Genomic DNA, 14501 nt, shown 5'->3' with positions numbered 1-14501 from the left:
CTGAAAAATGCGAAAATACGCATTTTCGAGGCTTAAAAATTCATATTTCAATTAGTATTTTTGAGGTTGCCAGATACTTATATTGATGATTAAACATTCAGCTTCGATTCTGAAGAGTGATCGCGTCTAACCTTAATTTATACCGTTGTTTTTTAATTGTTAAATATTTATCCGATTTTTTTGCCGGTGCGGCGCGCTCTATTTCAAAAATCTCCTATTTCCTCCGAAAATTATTTTTTCTAGATTTTTTGGGACATTCTAAATAAAATAAGTTTCTTGACATTTTTCTCAAAAGTTAATATTTTTAAAGTTATAAGTTAATAAAAAACTCATTTTTGGATTTTAAATCGCTTATAACTTTAAAACTGTTAACTTTTGAGAAAAATGTCAAGAAACTTATTTTATTTAAAAAGTCCCAAAAAATCTAGAAAAAATAATTTTCGGAGGAAAATAGGAGATTTTTGAAATAGAGCGCGCCGCACCGGCAAAAAAATCGGATAAACACGCATATTTAACAATTAAAAAACAACGGTATAAATTAAGGTTAGACGCGATCACTCTTCAGAGTCTTGAAGCTCAATGTTTAAACTTCAATTTAAGTATCTGGCAACCTCAAAAATATTAATTTAAATATGAGTTTTTAGGCCTCGAAAATGCGTATTTTTGCATTTTGCAGATTTTAAATTGCCTATAACTCGAAAACTATCAATTTTGAGAACATTTACAAGATACCTTTGTTGTTTAGAATGACCCACAAAACTTAAAAATATATGTTCCAGAGCAAAAAACGTGATCTTTTGTATTTGTTTAAAAAAAATTGTTTAAACAATTTCTGCCCAAAAATTCCTCCTACTCCAGGGAAATAAGGCAAAAATATACCATGTTCGGGACACTTGATCAGCCAGGTTGCAAATGGGTTTTTTGGGTACTATATACCTAATACATTATACATACAAAAATGCCCGTCACAGATCGGACGAGAAATTTAGTTATTAACAAATAAGTGTCAAAAATGGCAGTTTTCTCGTTTAAATCGCTACGGGTAAAAATAGGGTAATTAAATATCTTATTTATACTGTTTTTCTCATAGTAGATGAGCCAAGGTTTAAAATGGCAGTTTTTGAATTTCGGTTCCATTATTTGTTGCTTCAGAAATTGCAAAATAAAACTAAAATTCCGAAAATAAAAAAATTGCTATAACTTTTGTGAAAATGACCTTAAGACTTTCATATTGCATGAAAAGTTGAGACAAACAGTCCATATAATGCACAAAAAATTTCAAGATGATTCGTCAATTAGTTTAAATTTTATTGAATTTGTTTATCCCAATGAGCTTTTTTTTCGCAATAATATTGTTCAGAAAATAGTAATGTAATAGCAATTCTGTGAAAACTACATGAAAGAAGAAAAGTCATAATTTCAAAGTATTTAAAAAAAATCATTAAAAAGCTATTTTTATCATTCCGAAAACACTTTACTAAAGTTGGGTCATTTTTAGTTCATAAACAATTTGAATACCTTTGTTAAAATTAACTATAGATTAAAACTAATTTGGGATTTGAAAAACTGGTAGTTTTATAAGAATTTTCAAAAAAACACTTTTTGCCTAGGTTAATTACAGTCAAAGTTAGCCACTTTTTTTATTTAATTGACAGCTACTTTGTTTATAACAATTAAGCAACCCAACTAGCACCATTTCGAAGTTGAAGGTATATCGTCGCCTTAGTACTATAACTTGATAACTCCAAAATTGACGTTTTTGAGATAACTAGTTCACAAGATGTATTTTATTTGCCTCCATATTGTGTAAAAACTTGATAGCTCACTTCAAACGGGTTAAGTATTTATTTATGATTGACAAAAGTTGATAAAACTCAAATGCCACTAATATTCAGTGCTAAAACTTGACAAGATAAGTTATCAAGCTATTATTTAATCGAAATAATCGTGAATACGACATACACTGAATGCTATAACTAGATAACTCGAGTTATCTAGTTTTAGCACGGGTTTCTCTGAAACCATTGAACTTACCACATAATTGCTATGTGTTTATTCGGTTCATTTTAATGCAAGAATTAGAGAATTGTTAGCAGATCTGGCAACCTCCATGGCAGAGGGCTAATTTTCAACAAAATAATGTTTAAAATATTAGTTGTGTTAAAAAGTTCACTTATATGCGACTTAGCACAACATGCGACATTACCAAATGTTAACATTATGGTAGTGCTAAAAGTTGATAACTTTAATTTTTCATGTTTTTTTCCATATTGGAAAACAAATTTACACCATATTTCTAAATAGATCAGTTGCCAAAAAGTTAAGGAACAGTATTTTAGAGCCGCAGAGTGAATTCCGTATTTACCAACATCATGGTAGCAGCACAAATATCTTTAAAATCTTTAAACTCGTTTATCTCAAAACTACTAATTTCGAGTTATCAAGTTATAGTATTAAGGCGACGATATAGTTTATGTGTAAAAGTTTGAGTAAACTTTAAAATTCAACAGAGTTGTTAAGAAAGCTTTAAAATAACGTTCAAACGAAATCGATTTGTGGTCGGTGGAAATGAATATTAAAATCCGTACACTCAAAAAATGAAACTGATTCTTCAAACATATGCTGCGATTAATATCTCCAGAGCTTGTTGATGGATTTTGATCATAATTTTTTTAAATTGTATGTACTACTAGTCTTGTAGAGTACGTTATGTACGTAAATCCCCACCTAACATTTCAAAATGTTAGGGGGAGTTCCCCTTATCACTCAGGGATATGAAAAATAGATTACGACCGATTCTAAGACCTACCGAATATACATAAATATATAATTTCATAAAAATCGGTCAAGCGGTCTCGGAGGGGTATGACAACTAACACTGTGACAGGAGAATTTTATAGATGTAAATATATTGATGGGTATTAACAAATAGGGGTTGGTGATGGAAAAGTGTAAATTAAGGGTTGTATGTATTTTTTAATCCTATATCATATAAAATTAAGATAGACAATTTGTCCAAAAAAATAAAAAAAATGTCAGGGGGGCAACCCCCCTTATAACTTATGGATATGAAAAATAGATTAAAACCTATTCTCAGTCCCATAGGATACACTTGTAAAATTTCATAAAAATCGGCCAAGCCGTTTCGGAGTAGTATGGTAACTAACACTGTTACAGGAGAATTTTATGTATATTGAAGTAACTGTGAATTAAATAAAAAAAGTGGCTAACTTTGACCGTAATTAACATAGGCGAACAGTTTTTGTTTGAAAATTTGTGTAAAAATACCAGCTGTTGAAATTCCAAGGTAAATTTACTCTACAGTCAATATTAACAAAGCTATTCAAATTGTTTTCAAGCCAAAAATGACTCTACCTTTAGTAAAATGTTTTCGTAGTGACAAAAATTACTTTTTAATAATTTTCTTCAATAATTTGAAAACAAGACTATTTTTCTTTTATGTGGTTTTCACAGAATTTCTATATAATTATTATTTTCTGAACAATAACATTACAAAAAAAAGCTCCTTGGGATAAACAAATTGAATAAAATTTAAACTAATTGACGAATCGTCTTATAATTTTTTGTGTAGTATCTGGACTCTTTGACTCAACTTTTTGTGAAATATAAAAGTCGTAAGGTCACTTTCGCGAAAGTTATAGCAAATTTTTTATTTTCGAAATTTTAGTTTTATTTTGCAATTTTCGAAGCAACAAATGATCGGATCAAAATTACAAAACCTCCGTTTTAAACATTGGCTCATCTACTAAAAGAAGAATACTATAAATAAGATATTTAATTATCCCATTTTTACCTGTAGCGATTTAAACGAAAAAACTGCCATTTTTGACCCTTATTTGTTAATAACTAAGTTTCTCGTCCGAACTGTGACGGGCATTTTTGTATTTATAATGTATTAGGTATATAGTACCCAAAAAATCTATTTGCAACCTGGCTGCTCAAGTGTCCCGACAAAAACCTTATTTCCCTGGAGTATCCCGGCACCCTTCAGATTTGTTTAAAGGAAATTTTAAAATATTTTTAAATAGGAATCCACAAAAAGACCGAATCGGAAATTTTTTCAGACGGGAGCGGTCTCACTACATGGACTACTGTGAGAGTAAAGAGCAAATATCCTACCGCTCCTATTCATACTGCCGAGTGGAAAAGAACTAAACTCTCGTCTAGCGTAACTACCCGCTATTAGCACTTCTTTGCTCTTTGCTCGTCCACTCTGAACGTGCACTTTTTGCTCTTTGCTCTTTGCTCTTTGCGCTTTGCTCTTTGCTCTTTGCTCTTTGCTCGTCCACTCTGAACGCGGCCTAAGTCAACTGAAGCACTAGTTGCATAGACGAGTGTTTTAGATTGTAGAGGAAGGATAATTAGGAGACTAGAAGGAACTACAGCATGTGTAATTTATCAGGGGAAACGTTATGTGCAATATTCTGAAGCCGTGAGAGAAAATCTCATATAGTGACCAATGCCGGGTTAAATCTTTATTTGTGTATGATATAGGAAAACTTTTTGCTTTGGTTATTACGCATACGTACTTAAAAATTAGTCAAACTTGATTTTACAGTTTAACGCATTTACTTTCTGAATGAATACAGAGCAATTAAAAAAATAGAGTGAAGCTTTCTCATTTTATTGAAGTTTGTTCTTGCTTTCTCGAATAGAGAAATGTATTTTCAAATATTGAATGGGTTGCATATGTGAGTCCATATTAAATGTAGTAATGAAACACAGACTTACTCACAATCATTTAATTATACTTTGACGACCGGTTTCGATCTCTACATTATACAGATCATCTTCAGGTCGGCGTTACAAGTAGTTAAATGCTACAATAAAGAAAACCAGAGTTAGAACATTATCTGGTTGCACAAGTGTTAACAGAAAGCCAAATTTGAAAAAAATTTTTGCAATAAAGGTTTTCAACTGTTGACATTTCAGAATATTGATACCTACCAATGCACACCTATGAGTTAAAATGCTCATAAGCATATATGAGCAAATGGGTGCATGTAGTTTTTGAGTATGTGTTGAAATTTAAATTATTAACAATTAAAAACAAATTAAACCATTAAGCAAACTTAAATATGCATCCAAACTCAAAATAGTAATAACAAATAGATAGTAATATTGTTCAAACCTACTTACATGCCGTTACAAGGGATGCGTTGCCACTTAGTTGTTATCATATTAATTCGTCCAACTTATGCTGATTGGTTTGCTGGTAGGGTTATACGGCAAACAGACATGTTACGCAGGTCAAAACAAAGTAAATTTTTGAATTTGGAAAGGAATTTCCTTCAGGATCCTTTCCAAATTCAAAAATTTACTTTGTTTTGACCTGCGTAACATGTCTGTTTGCCGTATAAACCTACCAGCAAACCAATCAGCATAAGTTGGACGAATTAATATGATAACAACTAAGTGGCAACGCATCCCTTGTATCGGCATGTAAGTAGGTTTGAACAATATTACTATCTATTTGTTATTACTATTTTGAGTTTGGATGCATATTTAAGTTTGCTTAATGGTTTAATTTGTTTTTAATTGTTAATAATTTAAATTTCAACACATACTCACAAACTACATGCACCCATTTGCTCATATATGCTTATGAGCATTTTAACTCATAGGTGTGCATTTGTAGGTATCAATATTCTGAAATGTCAACAGTTGAAAACCTTTATTGCAAAAAAATTTTTCGAATTTGGCTTTCTGTTAACACTTGTGCAACCAGATAATGTTCTAACTCTGGTTTTCTTTATTGTAGAATTTAACTACTTGTAACGCCGACCTGAAGATGATCTGTATAATGTAGAGATCGAAACCGGTCGTCAAAGTATAATTAAATGATTGTGAGTAAGTCTGTGTTTCATTACTACATTTAAATGTATTTTCATTTAGATGCAAAATAAAATTCTAGTTTTATTTTAAAATATTTTTTCATAAAATTTGCTAAATTTGAAATAAACGCGCCACAAAAGAGATACAAACTTCAAACTGTATCGAAGTTACTCTTTTGTGGCGCGTTTTACTTCAAATTTAGCAAATGTTATGAAAAAATCTTTTAAAATAAAACTAGAGTTTTATTTTGCATCAAAGTGAAAATACGTTTTTGCGCCACGTAATATACATAATATCAGATCTTTTGTAGCTGGAATATTATATGCACCAATCATTTCTACGGCGTTTATCGGTTTTTTATTCTTGTTTACATTATTTTCTTTTTTTATGTTCCGCGTAAACTCCGAGTATTTACTTTTATGAAACTTTTTGGCTTTTTCATTTTTTTGTCTTGGCAAAGAGCTTCGCTTTGTATTTTAAAAGTATCTGCTTGTGACATGTTTAAAGGGATGGGTACGTAATTTCTGTTCCAATGCTATTCAAATGGGATTCATTTTTTTTTGAGTTATGGGAAAATTAATAAGTATTTTTTTTTAATTTAAACGCAAAATATAAGATTACGCTATTAGCTAGGGCCGAAAGCCTCTGAGAACTTCTAGAATGTTTATTTTAATAAGTTACAGGGGTGAAAAACTAAGAGAAATTTTAGTGTGATTTTTAATTTCAAAATAAAATTTTTATTTATTCTAAGGGACTTTCGGCCCTCGGTAATAATTTAGTCTTTTATTCTGCGTTTAAATTTTTCAAAAATATTTATTGGCTTTTTCAGGATTTGAAAAAAGTTAACACAATTTCGGTGGTAATATTTTCCAAATCTATCTTTGTCATACAACGCACTCAGTCGAATAGAATATTGACAGCATATTGTCAGTCAGACAGTGACAATTTTAAATATTTGACATGGCATCGGGAATACTTTGAGTTTTTGAATAAATAATATTGATACTCATGTATTTGATAAATAATTGATTTAAGACGTGAACTCAATAAATAGTTATTTATTGTTTATTATTTTATGGAAGATTCAAGCAGAGAATACACCAGGATATATTCAGTGATCCAAGTATTTTGTTGTTAAAAATGTTCAAAATTGTAAGCGTTTCACAGTAACAATATATTATTGAAAAATCACTTTATCACTTTTTTCCTCTTCTCTCGATTGATTATTAGTTTTCGTTGTACACTAGATAAATTATTACAATCACTGAATACATAGTTAGTGAAAAAATTATCATATTAATTAACTGAATTAATAATTAAGGAAATTAATTATAGAAGTAACAGTTATTCAAGAACATTCAAAAGCCATCTTTAAAGTTAATGATGACATTGTCAAGTAAAATTTACATATCCATTCATACCAGTGAGAATTTTACTACACGTAATTTGCTGTGTAAAGACAGAAAAAATAGGAGTAGCCGTAAAATATTTGCGAATTCTGTACCGATGGCCTTGTACCTCTACACTTGTATAAATAGTCCAGGACGCATCTGTTTTGAGATGGACGTTGAGAGGTGACTCAAATTTTTTTGGAGAAATTTCTTGAAAATAACTCATATAATAATATTTGAGTTATCCTCCCACTCAAAATGGCCCGGAACATTGTTTAAATAATCAAAATGTCAAAATATGAAGGAAAAATTCAATTTTTTTATTGGTTTTTTGATTATAACTTTAAAACTATTCATTTCTGAGAAAAGTTTTTCTGACATAAAAGTTGCGTGACTAAATTTTCTACAACATAGGATTGGTTAAAAATTTAAAAAATAGTTACCCTTGTTGAAAAATAGCAATAATTTCTAAAAAAACCACACAGAAAAAAGTATTCGTATTTTACGTTTTTCAACCATTTATGCTACATTTAGGACCTTCATATTTTACCCATAAAAACTTTATGATATAGTAAAACAACACTTCAAATTTCATTAAGGTCGGTTCAATAGATTTTGCAAAATAAATTTTGCAATCCAGCTTTCGCAAAAAAAAATCATTTTTTTAAAATGTTGCAGGAATGAAAATAAAGCAGATAGCAAGTTGAATTTTTTTTGCTTATAGAAGTGTGCTGTACCTTTCATTGGCAATTTGCAAAATTAAAATCGATTACTTACAACGGCGCCAGGAAATTTTTTAAATAAACATTAATTTTGGTGCTACGCGCAGGACAGCGGTGTTCGATTCACACAAGTTGATTTCCACCAAAATTTCTTCCAATCTTTATCTAATATATTATTTTCTTACTCTATATTTTGTTGTATTTTAATATTTTAATTCCACAAATATCAAACTAATTCTATTATTGTTTGTAAAATATTGTTTAAACCATTGCATATCTTTAAAAATAATAAAACTTTGTTCTCCAAGTTAAAATATATGAACAAATAAAGTTTTTGCTAAAAAAGTGTTATTTCAAAGGATAGAGTATGTGTTTTCACTTTGCAATAAATAAATTCATTTATTTATATCGAAATGTAATAAAAATTAAAATGTATCAATCATTATCAAAGGTCATTGGAATGCCCAATCAGAGCAAACCTATCCGCTGTCCTGCGTGTAGCACCAAAAATTAATGTTTATTTAAAGAATTTCCTGGCACCGTGGTAATTAATCGATTTTAATTTTTTAAATTGCAAATCAAAGGTACAGTACACTTCTATAAGCAAAAAAACATTCAATTTGCTATCTGCTTTATTTTCATTCCTGCAACATTTAAAAAAAATGAATTTTTTTTGCGAAAGCTGGATTGCAAAATTTATTTTGCAAAATCTATTAAACCGATCTTAACGAAATTTACAGTTTTGTTTTACTATATCATAAAGTTTTTCTGGGTAAAATATGAAGGTCCTAAATGTAGCATAAATGGTTGAAAAACGTAAAATACGAATACCTGTTTCTGTATGGTTTTTTTCGAAATTATTGCTATTTTGCAACAAGGGTGACTATTTTTTTAATTTTTAACCAATCCTATATTGTAGGAAATTTAATCACGCAACTTGTATGTCAGTACAGCTTTTCTTAGAAATGAATAGTTTTAAAGTTATAATCAAAAAACAATAAAAAAATCGAATTTTTCCTTCATTTTTTGACATTTTGATTATTTAAACAATGTTTCGGACCTTTTTGAGAGGGAGGATAACTCAAATATTATTATTTGAGTTATTTTCAAGCAATTTCTGCAAAAAAATTTGAGTCACCTCTCAACGTCCAAATGTACTAATATTTTTACAGATGCGCCCTGGTCTAAAAACACTTCTATAGTATTTTTACTACAAAAGCGATATTACGTAGGTCAAAATTTTTGACGTAAGAGAACTGTCAAAACATTAGAATGTGACTTTTCATTATTGCCATGTTTATAATAATTATAATAAACATGGCAATAATGAAAAGTCACATTCTAATATTTTGACAGTTCTCTTACGTCAAAAATTTTGACCTACGTAATAACGCTTTTGTAGTAAAAATACTATATACAAAACTCGATGTGCTTCATTTTGTTTGCTATTATCAAGTCTTGTATTTATTTCCAATAAAACTTAATAGTATTCTATAATACTTATTACACGTCTCCATATTCAAGTATCTATGAACTCGCTTTAATTCCTTGTGGTGCACTTCCTGCATTGCTTTGCTCTCATGTAATATTAATATAGTCAATAAATGGTCGGTACAGTGGAAAATTCACATACAACGTACTGCTAAAATCGTCTCAGCATGTTACTATAGATTTAAAAAATGCATACTGTGAATTTGCACTTACATTTCTCATTTCCCGTAAAGGAAATTCTTTCCCACTTGATTGGCGTTCCTTAGAACATTTCGCTAGAAAAACACAGAGCCATGTGGCTGAACTGAAAATTATTTGGAATATGTTAAGGGGGAACCAAAAACTTAAGCGTTCAAAAAAATGTTAATAAACTTCAAAATAATGTAAGTTTCCTTCGTGTTGTAGTTGATACATTTTGATTTTTGTTTTTAAGTAGGTAATATCATTGCAATATGCACTTTTTGCGTACAAGAGAAACATGTAATGTTTTAATAATATTATTAATTAACAAACAGTTTTATGAGTTAAAAAAATATAATTTTTTAAAACATTCTAATTTTGGATTCAATTCAACTAATCGTCTACTGCAGAGGTCGGCAACGTTTTTAATGTAAAGAGTGAAATACTAAATTAAAAATTCATGGCGGGCGCCAAATATTTTTTGACCTAACAAATATATAAATATTAACGTATAAAAAATATACGTTTTGAATTTCTTGTCTAAATTAACAATAGTTTAAGGGCGCATTAAAATTTATTGAAGGGCGAAATGGCGCCCGCGGCGCCGCGTTGCCGACCTGTGGTCTACTGTATTATAAAACTTTAAATATTGATCATAAAATTGAAAATATGTGTAAAATTATCAGCTTTCGAATATGTTCATTGATTTTTTTTTCACACACACTTTTCCACACACATCTGATTTCCGAAAGTTGCACTTTCCCGCACGGCATGGGGGAAAGTAGAACACTTTGTAATATGGCATTATGATACAGTGATGAGCACGCTAATAACCGGCAAAATAACGCAAAAGAGGGAAAACATAATACATAGCGAAAAAAAAAGAGGAAACTAGTGGAGGTGGAAATTATCGTTATAAAGGTATAAATTAACATTACATTCCATAGTTTCCTACCTTTAGACGTACCTATCAGAGGTGTAATCTGTCACTGTGGCAGTAGAATTTTATAAAATACTCGTGTCACAGACGTCTAAAGGTGAAAAACTATGTAATGTTATGTTATATTTATACGTTTATAACGATAATTTCCACCTCCACTAGTTGCATCTCTTTTTGTTTCGGAATGTATTATGTTTTCCATCTTTTACGTTATTTTCCGGTTTTCCGGCTCTCATCATTTTATATCATAATACATCCAATAAACTAATATTTAGATATTATTTACTAATTTATTTCAAATTTTCTTATTGTGTTCACGTTTTAATGAAATTAACGCGATAACTCGGTGAAATAGAAATATATTGACATAATATTGAAGAGTCAAATCAGTAGACATAAGGTTTGTTCCAACGCGATACAAAACCGTTCTCTTATCGTTACGCGCATGCGCAATAACGAATAATTATGCGGAATTACACATTTTTCGCTATTTAGCATACTCGTATCCGTTCAAGAACGATTTTGTATCTAGTTGGAACCAGTGATGTGGGAGGGAGGGGATGTGACATGAGGTGAAGTAGATGGGATCGCTTTCACTAACGCAGATAGTGTTGCCCAAATGCAAGACCAAGACGATACTTGGACAGTCTTGGTCTTGTTCTTGCACCAGTACACCTGGTCTTGGTCTTGGTCTTGGTATTGCACTCTCAGTCTTGGTCTTGGTCTTGGTCTTGCAGCAAGAGTCTTGCAAGTCTCGCAGTTACCCACTAGCATATTGCTATTTCTTAATAAACAACTCACATTAGGTGGGTTTGAACCCACGATCTAAACTATCCCTGCCTATACTCTAACTAACTGGGCTATCTACCATGTCCCACGGGAGTTAGTCTGTTTCTTAATAAACGTTTGCATTTAATAACCTGACATGTGCTAAAACATGGTGAAAACACAAAAAAACAAATAAATGACATAAAATTGACTGTATTTTAAAGAACATTATCTATCTAGAAAGGGATTGATGGACTCTCACATTAGGTATATGAAATGAAATGGAATAAAAGAGTTCTACAATTTGCCATTTATTCAAATAAAAAATTAAAAAAATACAAATTAAATTACAGCACAGTACGCAATAGCTTTGACACTATTATTAGTTGATAATTTTTGTTTGCTATTAGTTGAAAATTTTAAGATTGACTTTTTTAATAAGAGTTAATACAAAGTAATACACGCAGTTTAATTAACCCTTAACTGGTCCGGTACTGTAGCAGTAGCGTAACTGGTCCGGCGTCGTCTGCGAAACTACTCTTTTCAAGAAAGCAAAATAACACTCGAAAATAATTTTTTTATTAAGAATAAATGTTGCAAACATACCTTGATATGTTTATATAAAAGTGAACGTATTAGATTTGGGCATTATTTTTGTTAAGAAAAAATATTAAAATAAAACTGAAATCCGCACAAATATTTGTGAAAAAGTACATAGTTTTGTAAAGTAAATAAAAAAAATATAAAAAACAACATGAAAAAAAATATATTGCTAGGATAGATGTTCAAACTGCACACTAAACAAAGAACTAGGTAAAATAAAAATCGATCAAAAATGTTTGTTTCCAGCATCAGTCAAACTTTACCTATTTTATATGCAATTTTTACATAGGTAGTGGTTTTATACATTCCAAACAAACAGGCTTTTTGCAACTCAAGCACAGGTATTTTGTCATCCTGCGCTTTCTACAAGGACATAAACTGCAAATCTTGCGCTTTTTCTAAGATAAGAACATCCTCTTGCTCTTCTTGAACTCCAAGTATGAACACAAAAAAGTGACACAAACGGTCCGGCGTCGTCTGAGGAACTACTCTCAACCTAACTGTTGCGATAACTTTTTAGGAACCTGAGAGAAGCTTGTCTCAAATACACCCACTTGTCAAGCTCCAATAGTTTAAGGATTAGATAGAACGACTTGCCTGTGGGCGGTGCCAATTTCCAATAAAAAATAATCAAAATTATTGAATCGTCTGTCAGACGACGCCGGACCAGTTAAGGGTTAAATAACATTTATATGTACAGAGTGAGTTTTATGTAGGAAACGCCTCAAAGATCTCGGAAACGACTTGAACGATTTTTATAGAATATGGTGGGTAAAGGTCTTCTAATGCGGCCGATATTATAGTGGTAATTACACATTGTTGTCAGATCTTTCGTTTTTTTGAAAATATAATGAACTTTCGTATTTGGAATAGAACACCCTGTATATTTTTAAACTTTCAACCATAATAGTTATTTCTATATTTATTTAAAAAATAATTTAAACAAATTATAAAAATCAATTGTTTCAGCCCTGGCGGACTTATTTTAGGTTCTTTGAATCATATGGAACAAAAAAGGTCTGTTGTAGTTTTTGTCTAAAGTTATTCGTTTCCGAGTTATAAACAATTTAAAACTGAAAAAATCGAAAAATGACGATTTTCAAGGCTCAAAAACACAAGTAAAAATATCATTTTCGAAATCTAGAAGTGTCTAAACTGAAGTTTAAACTTTATTTATCAGTTGTCGATAAGTAATTTGTTTATTTCATTAAAAAAAAAAAACTTTAATGCGATCGCCCATCCTCTCATAAGTTCTTCATTAACAATAAAAAACAATGGCAAAATCACACATCGGCCAATATCTCTTTTATATAATAATATCTCTTTTTGAAATTTGAAGGTTTTGTATTTAACATTTTACCGTGCGTGAATGGACTATACAGGGTAGCCAGGCATTATCTTATAGTGCCTTTTCAGCAAAAACCTTTGTTTGGCCGATTGATCTAATATCTAATTGCACACCTTGCAAACAGTTTATAAGTAGAACGTTTAGTCTTTACGATATGGATAAGGAAAAACAATTGAGTGGTTGTGCGTAACACTCGATATGCTATTCGTATTATAATTCTATCACTTTAGGCGACATACTTCTTTAAAAGTTTCAATGCCTTATTATTATACTGTTGTGTCGGCGTCACACAACACAAGACGATTATTTTATGAAAGGTTGCTATTCTCAAAATCTAGACAATTGCTCAATTGTAATTAATTTCGGAGCGAAGGCGTCGTCTGATATTAGGAAAGAATGAAATATTTTATTTCTAGGTACATTGTATAATAATTTATTATGACCTCTGAGTACGTATCCAATAAATAAGTATTTATACTTTTAATTCGGTATGTATGTTCATCGTATTGTTCATAATGCGGATAAATCCAATTTTCCAAATTTTTGTTACATTTTTTTTGTATCTCATAGTCTCTAAGCATATATCCGAACTAATATACAGGGTGTAACAAAAATACAGGTCATAAATTAAATCACCTATTCTAGGACCAAAAATAGTTCGAATGAACCTAACTTACCTTGGTACAAATATGCACACAAAAAAAGTTGCAGCCCTTTGAAGTTACAAAATGAAAATCGATTTTTTCCAATACATATATCGAAAACTATTAGATATTTTTTATTGAAAATGGACATGTGGCATTTTTATGGCAGAAATATCTTAAAGAAAAATTATAGTGAAATTTGTGCACCCCATAAAAATGTTATGGTGGTTTTGTTCCCTTTTTTGCCAAACTTTTGTGTACGTTCCAATTAAATTATTATTGTGGTACTATTAGTTAAATTCAATATTTTTAAAACTTTTTTGGTTCTTAGTATTTTTTCGACAAGGCCGTTTTTATCGAGTTGGGGCTTCTTTTCTAATATGTTTACGTAGAGATTTTTGTTCCTTTAAACCTCCCAAATGGTTGTGTACGTTCCAATTAAACTATTACTGCGATACCATTAGTTAAACACAGTGTTTTTAAAACTTGTTTGCTTCTTTGTTTTTTTTTTCGATAAGGCACATTTTATCGAGATGTGACTTCTTTTTTAATATGGTT

The sequence above is a fragment of the Diabrotica virgifera genome, chromosome 7 (genome assembly GCF_917563875.1).
Source record: "Diabrotica virgifera virgifera chromosome 7, PGI_DIABVI_V3a".
NCBI lineage: Eukaryota > Metazoa > Arthropoda > Insecta > Coleoptera > Chrysomelidae > Diabrotica > Diabrotica virgifera.
This window is presented reverse-complemented; position numbering follows the sequence as displayed.